At 42.4% G+C, this 10,972-nt stretch overlaps 1 pseudogene; it reads right to left on the bottom strand.

Annotated features, from left to right (window-relative positions):
* Nucleotides 1–10,972, bottom strand: part of LOC111964441 (calcium-binding protein 8-like) — a 55,658-nt pseudogene that overhangs the window by 18,288 nt on the left and 26,398 nt on the right.

Genomic DNA, 10,972 nt, shown 5'->3' with positions numbered 1-10,972 from the left:
AGAGAAGGACTATCGTGTTTGGTGCCATTTATTGTGTAACTACTGCATATCAGCACTCGTTTAAATGGATATGGAAAACCATACCATCCAGCTGTCATGGTGACAAATGAAAATCGATGCATGTGAGTTGCTCACAATCACAGCTTACCCCGCCAAATTACTCCCGAAACCCTTTTTATCATGAAGACCAAAATGCACAAATATACCCAGTGACTGCCGAAGCACGAAACCCCGCCAGTCAAACATTATTAGCAACACACCAAGGTGGATATACTCAAAACGACGGACACGTGTCTAGAGACTGTAAATTGACGACTAGACCACATCAGACCCCGTTATGTCCATGTGACAATGAGACAAACACAGGACACATAGGCCATGACATCCATCCACATAACAAGGCGAGCACTACTCATAGATACAGCTCTCGAACTATCTGCTAAATACCGAGCACACACACACATGACCAAACAACTCACACATTAGACGAAGGAGAACGCAAAACAAGCAAGAATTCTACGCGCAAGTACCTACCTGACGATTCCACAGAACCACGTCATCATTAACGCACATACGAGGAATTTCAGCCTAGGACTTGTCAAATGCTAGCCGACCCCCATGGGGCCGCAGAGCAGCATCGGTGCGGCAACGAGCCTTCCAAAAATGCATATTCCCGATCTAAAAAGCCCGGGGTCTCCAAATAAAGCCGCGAAATATACTCTAAGCACCGCTATCTGTCGGATCAACACTGCAAAAGCCGAGGACAGCACGTAGCGCTAATCAAATGCAACGGCTACTTTTGACATACAGCATCATCCACTTAAACATTGACCACACGCAACAATACACGTTGGACTTTAAACACACATCCAGCAAAACATAACCATCTTTCCTTTACAACTGGCCAAACATCTACATATTCTATCCAATGATGCGCAACCCAACATATAATCATGCACTTCCTCAGTGAGATTGCCAAACTCCATCAATCCTCATAATCAATTAAACGTAAAACACTTGCATAAACATTATGCTTATAGACAAGATCCAGACTTAAATGTTCAGATTCGTCCCTTAAAACCGGTTCTGGACGAGAGCACCGGCCCGTAAGCATACCCTCCTACTGTCGCATCCAATCCGATCACAAAAATTAGCGAAAAGCGATAAATTCATCACTCTGACACTCCTCTTGATCAAACATCATAGTCTAATATATAATTACCTCAAAACATCTAAATACATGTTACGAAAACAATATAATCACTCAATACTACATCCAATTGTAATTTAAAAGACAACAATAACTCATCAATCGTACAAACACCTTGGTTTGACGTCAGAATTACATGATCTCATGACACAAACAATCGAACAGCATTCCAAGGCTTGAAGTACTTATTGAGACTCTTGTTGCCCTATTTAGACGCACACACTTCACAATAAACTAACTTGCTCTTTAAAATTACTATCTATCTAACATGGTACAAACCATCTTGCTCGATCTCCACCTTTATCATATGAAATATACTTGCGATAAAGTCGACATCTATCCCTTTCTCACTTGTTGCAACTACAACAATCAAAATAAGTAAAGATATACTGTACAATTGGAAACTATACATAACTTCTCAGAAATCAACTCATATCTAAATACCTCTCCTTTGTACCACATGAACACTTGACCATGTGGTCACATGACAATTAAATGTTGAAAATTGAAGTGACATCTTCTTTTTCTCTTTTGTACTGAAGCTTTTCTCATGATCTGGTTTAGGATTAAGACTTTATAGTTGTGTTGTTTAGGATTAAGACTTTATAGTTGTGTTGTTGGGGTTAAACAGAATAGTCTGGATCCCCAGGCTGAGGCGCCAAAATCAATGGCATTTCCCACACACACAATGTCATTGATTCACCTTTCAGAGAGCAAGCTGTGTGTGTGCGTGCGTGAGTGTGTGCGCGGGCACCCGCAAAGCCATACCTTAAGCATTGAGTCAAAGCTATCAAGGAGAGCACCTTGTATGGTGCTGATTGGTTTACACAGAGAATCTGGTAATACTGGTGAATACAAACACAGTGGACGTACACTATGAACCCACCCTCCCACACTGCTGAGACCAGCAGGTGTAACTGACTCATTAACCTTGGAAGAAATCTATTTAGGAAATCAGATGTTAAGACTCAGTGTGAGACCTACTGGAGCAACACRGCCCCTTTAAGATTCTGAGCCTGTCTGGCTGGGTTGGTCCTATAAAGCCAGAGCTTTGGGAGAGCATAATATACAAGGAAATTCTCAAAGTTGCTAATGAGAACCCTTGACGACCTTGTACCTAGCCGGTGGGGATTCCGGTGAGGAGCCCCCACCCAGGCAGTGGCAGTGCTGGCAACACTAGCTGCAGTAACCCATGGGSAGGGGGTCACACTCGGACAATCAGAGACGGGGCATATTATTGTGGCCCTGGTGGCACAAAATCATTAAAGGTCTGACTGCACAGAGATGTTTGAGAAAATGGTCACAACGGGGGACGTGTGTTTCAGGGGAAGGGTTGTGTGTGTGTGTGTTTCAGGGGAAGGGGTGTGTGTGTGTGTTTCAGGGGAAGGGGGGTGGATCTAATCTCCATCACCTCGGACTTGACTTTGTTTAATTAAATCTCACATTTTTTACAATTTCTGCTCAATCTTGAATGCTTTCTCAAACAGCTGTAACTGTATATGCATTCATAAATCAGGTCGTTTCTTGAGTTGGGCTCTGGGATGTAACAACCGTTGAGCATCTGACCTTATGGTTGATTGTTGGGGAAAGGTGTTGATTTGTATTAGTATGTCGTTGTGTGCTCTGTGTGGGTGTGGGGTGTGCATGACAGGGTGTGTGTTGGTGTGTGTGTGTGTGTGTGTGTGTGTGGTGTGTGTGTGTGTGTGTGTGTGTTATCCCACATCTGTTGCTAGGGGGTAATGATGTTAGGGACAATATAGGATGAATCACAATAATTGCTTGCTAAAATAATAATTGCTTGACAAAAATGTAATGTAATGTAATGAAATGTAATGTAATGTAATGGCAATCCTGGTTATAGGTAACAATCCTCTTCATGAACTTCAACATTATTCCGCATATTAATTGTTAATGATTGAGATTAAGATACGCAAGATTTTTGCTATATACAGTGAGCTCCAAAATTACTGGCACCCCTGACTGGCAATTCACAAACAATGCTTAAACAAATATAAACAATATAATTATAGAGATAAACTCAAAATACCAACATGTGAGAAATACTGTACTTTATTAATGTTTCAATGGAACCAACCAAAATAATTGATTGATTTCATTAAAAATCAATGTCCTCCAAATCAAAGTTTCACAATTATTTGCACCCTTAAAGATTATTATAAATAACATCTACCACTAATTAAATTCCACTTATTTAAGTTTATCTAAGTGTTAAGGAACTACATTGAGCCATTACATCACTTCCTGTTTCACTAGGGTATAAAAATGAGGTAACACACATGCAATATCCTTTTGTCATCCAACACCATGAAGAAAACAAAAGAACTGGCAGTTCAAAAGAGACAGATGGTCGTAGACCTTCATAAATCTGGTAATGGCTACAAGAAGATCCACAAACGATTGAATATACCACTGAGCACGGTCAAGGCAATTATTAGCAGATTCAAAAGATATGGAACAGTTGAAAACCTAGGACGCAAATGCATTTGCATTTTGTCCCCCAGGATAGGGAGGAGGATGGTGAGAGAAGCAACAAAATCCCAAAGAATCACTGTGAAAGAATTGCAGGCCTTGGTGGCGTCTTGGGGTCACCAGGTTTCAAAAAGCACCATCAGACGCCACCTCCACCTCCACAGGCTCTTTGGAAGGGTTGCCAGAAGACGCCACCTCCACCTCCACAGGCTCTGTGGAAGGGTTGCCAGAAGAAAGCCCTTTCTGACCACCAGACACAGACGCAAACGCTTGTAGTTTGCCAAACGTCATTTAAATTATGACTGGAAGAAGGTGCTCTGGTCAGATGAGCAAATTGAGGTGAGAGTATTGGATATGTTTTTGGCGGTTGATCGGCTTCTGTTCAGTGGGTGTGCTCTTTTCGAAGGATGGGTCCCGGCCTCTCTCCAGGGGGCCTAGGGATCCTGGGGGACGGGTGTGGTCTGCCGGTTGTCGACGACAACCCAACTAGGAATGGGGGAGGGGCTTTAGCGGGTGGAATAGTGGGGACCAATTGGAGGGTTACTTAGTAGCAATGCAAATATCATGGTACAGTTACATGGACACTCAATCACTACGGTACTTTTTTAATGGAACATTTACAAACATATATTATGATAAATAGATTTGAAACTTGTATCTCATTATGGTAAATGGTGAAATAAGTATAGCCAGTTACAATTGTAATGGCTTAGCAGATAATAAGAAAATAAGAACAATATTTACCTGGCCAAAAGAGAAGGAATATAATATCTATTGTTTACAGGAAACAATTATTGATTGGATGATAACTTGTTTTTAACTAGGACAGAGAAATGTATAACAGAATTTTTCAGACATAACATAGGTACAGCAAATCCACGTATTGTATGGGACACTTTTAAATGCGCCTTTAGAGGCCATGCAATTCAGTATTATCTCTAAAAACAAAAGTAATTTAGGTCAAAAGAGTCCATTCTAACAAAGGAAATTGAAGGACTAACAGTACAGTTAGATAGCAATAAAAACGGTACCATAGAGGCTCAGAATACGTTAGTGGAAAACCAAAAAGAAAAGGAGGAACGCATTCCAGAAAGATCCAGTGTAATATTGTCACGCCCTGACCATAGTTTGCTTTGTTTGTTTCTATGTTTTGTTTGCTCAGGGTGTGATGTGGGTGGGCATTCTATGTTGTATGTCTAGGTTGTCTATTTCTGTGTTTGGCCTAGATTGGTTCCCAATCAGAGGCAGGTGTCAGTCGTTGTCTCTGATTGGGAGCCATATTTAGGTAGCCTGTTTTCCTTTGGGTTTTGTGGGTGGTTGTATCCTGTGTTAGTGTTCTCACCATACGGGACTGTTTCGGGTTGTTTGTTTTGTATTTTTGTTATTTCGTTCAGTGTTCTGTTCTGTTTGATTGATTAAATATATCATTATGGACACTTACCACGTTGGGTATTGGTCCGACATTTCATACTCCTCTTCAGACGAGGAGGACGAAACCCGTTATAAATATATTATAAAAAATAAAGCCAAAATGATTTACTGAAACTTGTTACAAATGATGGAGTCACCTGTGATTCACAAAATTATATTTTGAAAGAGAAAGCAAAGTACTTGAAGCATATGTTTTCGTTTCAGTCTCCTCCATCTTCACTAACCGAAGCTAATTGTATGGATTTTTTTCTATTAATATAAAATGAACAGCCGTACAGAAAGACTCATGCGAAGGCCAAATTACAGAGGAGGAACTTCTTGATGCAATTAAAGCCTTGAAGTCCGGGAAAACTCCAGGGTTGGATGGCATACCAGTTAAGGTACACCAAACTTTTTTTTTATATACTCAGAGGACCGTTATTGGAGATAATATAAGGCAAGTACTGGAAACAATAGAACACTATGAAAAATCTGGGAAACCAGGCCTGATATTCATAGCTGACTTTGAAAAGGCTTTTGATAAACTATGACTGGAGTTAATATATAAATACCTGGAACATTTCAATTTTGGAGAATCTCTTATGAAATGGGTTAAAATCATGTATAGTATCCCTAGGTGTACAGTAGTAAATAATGGCTACTTCTCCGAAAGTTTAAACTGCCAAGAGGAGTAAAACAAGGTTGTCCACTATCTGCATATCTATTTGTTATGGCCATCAAAATGTTAGCTATTAAAATCATATCCAACAATAATATCGAAGGATTAGAAATCCAGGGCTTAAAAACAAAGGTGTCATTGTATGCTTTCTTTTAAATCCACAACTTGGATACTTTTTCTAACCTTTCTGGATTACAACCAAATTATGATACAGTGGCTTGCGAAAAGTATTCATCCCCCTTGGCATTTTTCCTACTTTGTTGCCTTACAACCTGAAATTAAAATAGATTTTTGGAGGGTTTGTATAATTTCATTTACACAACATGCCTACCACTTGGATGCTAAATATTTTTTTATTGTGAAAGAAATATGACAAAGAAACAGAAAACTTGAGTGTGCATAACTATTTACCCCCCAAAAGGCAATACTTTGTAGAGCCACCTTTTGCAGCAATTACAGCTGCAAGTCTCTTGGGGTATATCTCTATAAGCACATCTAGCACATCTATAGGCACATCTATCCACTGGGATTTTTGCCTATTCCTCAAGGCAAAACTGCTCCAGCTCCTTCAAATTGGATGGGTTCTGCTGGTGTACAGCAATCTTTAAGTCATACCACAGATTCTCAATTGGATTGAGGTCTGGGCTTTGATTGGGCCATTACAATACATTTAAATGTTTCCCCTTAAACCAATTGAGTGTTGCTTTAGCAGTATGCTCAGGGTCATTGTCCTGCTGGAAGGTGAACCTCCGTCCCAGTCTCAAATCTCTGGAAGACTGAAACAGGTTTCCCTCAAGAATTTCCGTGTATTTAGCGCCATCCATCATTCCTTCAATTCTAACCAGTTTCCCAGTTTCCCTGCCAATGAAAAACATCACCACAGCATAATGCTGCCACCACCATGATTCACTGTGGGGATGGTATTCTCGGGGTGATGAGAGGTGTTGGGTTTGCTTCAGATATAGCATTTTCCTTGATGGCCAAAAAACTCAATTTTAGTTTCATCTGACCAGAGTACCTTCTTCCATATGTTTGGGGAGTCTCCCACATAACTTTTGGCGAACACCAAATGTGTTTGCTTATTTCTTTCTTTAAGCATTGGCTTTTTTCTGACCACTCTTTCGTAAAGCCCAGCTCTGTAGAGTGTACGGCTTAAAGTGGTCCTATGGACAGATACTCCAATCTCCGCTGTGGAGCTTTGCAGCTCCTTCAGGGTGATCTTTGGTTGCTTTGTTGCGTCTCTGATTAATGGCCTCATTGCCTGGTCTGTGAGTTTTGGTGGGCGGATCTCTCTTGACATGTTTGTTGTGGTGCCATATTCTTTCCATTTTTTAATAATGGATTTAATGGTGCTCCGTGGGATGTTCAAAGTTTCTGATATTTTTTTATAACCCAACACTAATCTCCACAACTTGGTCCCTGACCTGTTTGGAGAGCTCCTTGGTCTTTATAGTGCCGCTTGCTTGGTGGTGCCCCTTGCTTAGTGGTGTTGCAGAATCTGGGGCKTTTCAGAACAGGTGTATATACACTGAGATCATGTAACAGATCATGTGACACTTAGATTGCACACAGATGGACTTTATTTAACTAATTATGTGACTTCTGATATGACTACCCACCACTGCGACCTGTATGCTCTCGTTGGCTGGCCCTCACTACATATCCGTCGCTAAACCCACTGGCTCCAGGTAATCTATACGTCTTTGCAAGGTAAAGCCCCACCTTATCTCAGCTCACTGGTCACCATAGCAACACCCACCCGTAGCACGCGCTCCAGCCGGTATGTTGCACTGGTCACCCCCAAAGCCAACACTTATTGGRCGCCTTTGCTTCCAGTTCTCTGCTGCCAACGACTGGAATGAATTGCAAAAATCTCTGAAGCTGGAGTCTTATATCTCCCCCTCTAACTTTAAGCATCAACTGTCAGAGCAGCTTAACGATCACTGTACCTGCACACAGCCAATCTGTAAATAGCACACCCGACTAACTCATCCACATATTATCACTTACCCTCTTGCTCTTTTGCACCCCAGTATCTCTACTTGCACATCATCATCTGCATATCTATCCCTCCAGTATTAATGCTAAATTGTAATTATTTTCACCTCTATGGCCTATTTATTGCCTCCCTACTCTTCTACATTTGCACACACTGTACATAGAATTTTCTATTTTTCTTTTTTTTGTGTTATTGACTATAATATTTGTTTGTTTGTTTGTACATTTGTTTATGTGTAACTGTGTGTTTTTGTCGCACTGCTTTTCTTTATCTTGGCCAGGTCACTTAGAAATGTTCTTGTTTTTGTAAATGACTATTGTAGCCGGAAACGGCTGATTTATAGTGGAATATCTACATAGGCGTAGAGAGGCCCATTATCAGCAACCATCACTCCTGTGTTCCAATGGCACGTTGTGTTAGCTAATCCAAGTTTATCATTTTAAAAGGCTAATTGATAATTAGAAAACCCTTTTGCAATTATGTTAGCACAGCTGAAGCTGTTGTTCTGATTAAATAAGCAATTAAACTGGCCTTCTTTAGACTAGTTGAGATACTGGAGCATCAGCATTTGTGGGTTCGATTACATGCCCAGAATGGCCAGGAACAAAGAACTTTCTTCTGAAACTCGTCAGTCTATTCTTGTTCTGCGAAATGAAGGCTATTCCATGCGAGAAATTGCCAAGAAACAACGGTGTGTACTACACCCTTCACAGAACAGCACAAACTGGCCCTAACCAGAAGAGAAAGAGGAGTTGGAGGCACTGAGGCACAACTGAGCAAGAGGAAAAGTACATTAGATTGTCTAGTCTGAGAAACAGACGCCTCACAAGTCCTCAACTGGCAGCTTCATTAAATAGTTCCCGCAAAACACCAGTCTCAACGTCAACAGTGAAGAGGCGACTGGGATGCTTGTCTTTCTTGGCAGAGTTGCAAAGAAAAAGCCATATTTCAGACTGGCCAATAAAAAGAAAAGATTAAGATGGGCAAAAGAACACAGACACTGGACAGAGGAACTCTGCCTAGAAGGCCAGCATCCCAGAGTCACCTCTTCACTGTTGACGTTGAGACTGGTGTTTTGCGGGTACTATTTAATGAAGCTGCCAGTTGAGGACTTGTGAGGCGTCTGTTTCTCAAACTAGACACTCTAATGTACTTGTCCTCTTGCTCAGTTTGTGCATATATATACACTGCTCAAAAAATAAAGGGAACACTTAAACAACACAAATGTAACTCCAAGTCAATCACACTTCTGTGAAATCAAACTGTCCACTTAGGAAGACACACTGATTGACAATAAATTTCACATGCGGTTGTGCAAATGGAATAGACAAAGGTGGAAATTATAGGCAATTAGCAAGACACCCCCAATAAAGGAGTGATTCTGCAGGTGGTGACCACAGACCACTTCTCAGTTCCTATGCTTCCTGGCTGATGTTTTGGTCACTTTTGAATGCTGGCGGAGCTCTCACTCTAGTGGGTAGCATGAGACGGAGTCTACAACCCACACAAGTGGCTCAGGTAGTGCAGCTCATCCAGAGATGGCACATCAATGCGAGCTGTGGCAAGAAGGTTTGCTGTGTCTGTCAGCGTAGTGTCCGAGGCATGGAGGCGACAGGAGACGGCCAGTACATCAGGAGACGTGGAGGAAGCCGTAGGAGGGCAACAACCCAGCAGCAGGACCGCTACCTCCGCCTTTGAGCAGGAGGAGCACTGCCAGAGCCCTGCAAAATGACCTCCAGCAGGCCCAAATGTGCATGTGTCTGCTAAAACGGTCAGAAACAGACTCCATGAGGGTGGTATGAGGCCCGACGTCCACAGGTGGGGGTTGTGCTTACAGCCCAACACCGTGCAGGACGTTTGGCATTTGCCAGAGAACACCAAGATTGGCAAATTCGCCACTGGCGCCCTGTGCTCTTCACAGATGAAAGCAGGTTCACACCGAGCACATGTGACAGACGTGACAGTCTGGAGACGCCGTGGAGAACTTCTGCTGCCTGCAACATCTCCAGCATGACGATTTGGCGGTGGGTCAGTCATGGTGTGGGGTGGCATTTCTTTGGGGGGCCGCACAGCCCTCCATGGGCTCGCCAGAGGTAGCCTGACTGCCATTAGGTATCGAGATGAGATCCTCAGACCCTTTGTGAGACCATATGCTGGTGCGGTTGGCCCTGGGTTCCTCCTAATGCAAGACAATGCTGACCTCATGTGGCTGGAGTGTGTCAGCAGTTCCTGCAAGAGGAAGGCATTGATGCTATGGACTGGCCCGCCGTTCCCCAGACCTGAATCCAATTGAGCACATCTGGGACATCATGTCTCGCTCCATCCACCAACGCCACATTGCACCACAGACTGTCCAGGAGTTGGGCGGATGCTTTAGTCAGGTCTGGGAGGAGATTCCTCAGGAGACCATCCGCCACCTCATCAGGAGCATGCCCAGGCCTTGTAGGGAGGTCATACAGGCACGTGGAGGCCACACACACTACTGAGCCTCATTTTGACTTGTTTTAAGGACATTACATCAAAGTTGGATCAGCCTGTAGTGTGGTTTTCCACTTTAAATTTTGAGTGTGACTCCAAATCCAGGACCTCCTGGGTTGATAATTTGATTTCCAATTGATATTTTTGTGTGATTTGTTGTCAGCACATTCAACTATGTAAAAGAAAAAAGTATTTAATAAGAATAGTTCATTCATTCAGATCTAGGATGTGTTATTTTAGTGTTCCCCTTATTTTTTTGAGGCATGTGTATATATATTTTTCTTCTTCTCCTAAACAATGTATGGGGGATTGCAAGTGATTGCAGACAATTACATTGATGGAAGTACAATCTATCTGCAATATTAAAGCTGATCTAACACCCTGAAAAATGTTTATAATCAAAGACTCAGTGTGTGCTGTCTCTGTTTCTGTGTTTATGAAAGCCTTTTGAGTGTGTGTTTGTGTGTATGTATATTGTATGGATAAGTGTGTGTGTGTGTGTGTGTGTGTCTCTGTGTTCTCTTGTATTTGCCTCACCATCCATGTCTAGTCTCTGCATGATGATGGCCAGCTCCACCTCACTGGGCATGTACCCAGGGATCTCATAGCCATGCCCAGCTCCTGCTTGGAGATGAACCCGTTCCCATCCCGGTCCAACACCCGGAACGCCTCCCGGATCTCTGCACAGGGACACAGGCATGACACA

The sequence above is a fragment of the Salvelinus sp. IW2-2015 genome, linkage group LG5, assembly GCF_002910315.2.
Source record: "Salvelinus sp. IW2-2015 linkage group LG5, ASM291031v2, whole genome shotgun sequence".
NCBI lineage: Eukaryota > Metazoa > Chordata > Actinopteri > Salmoniformes > Salmonidae > Salvelinus > Salvelinus sp. IW2-2015.
Note: the sequence above shows the minus strand (reverse complement) of the source record. Positions and strands in the feature narration are given on the sequence as shown.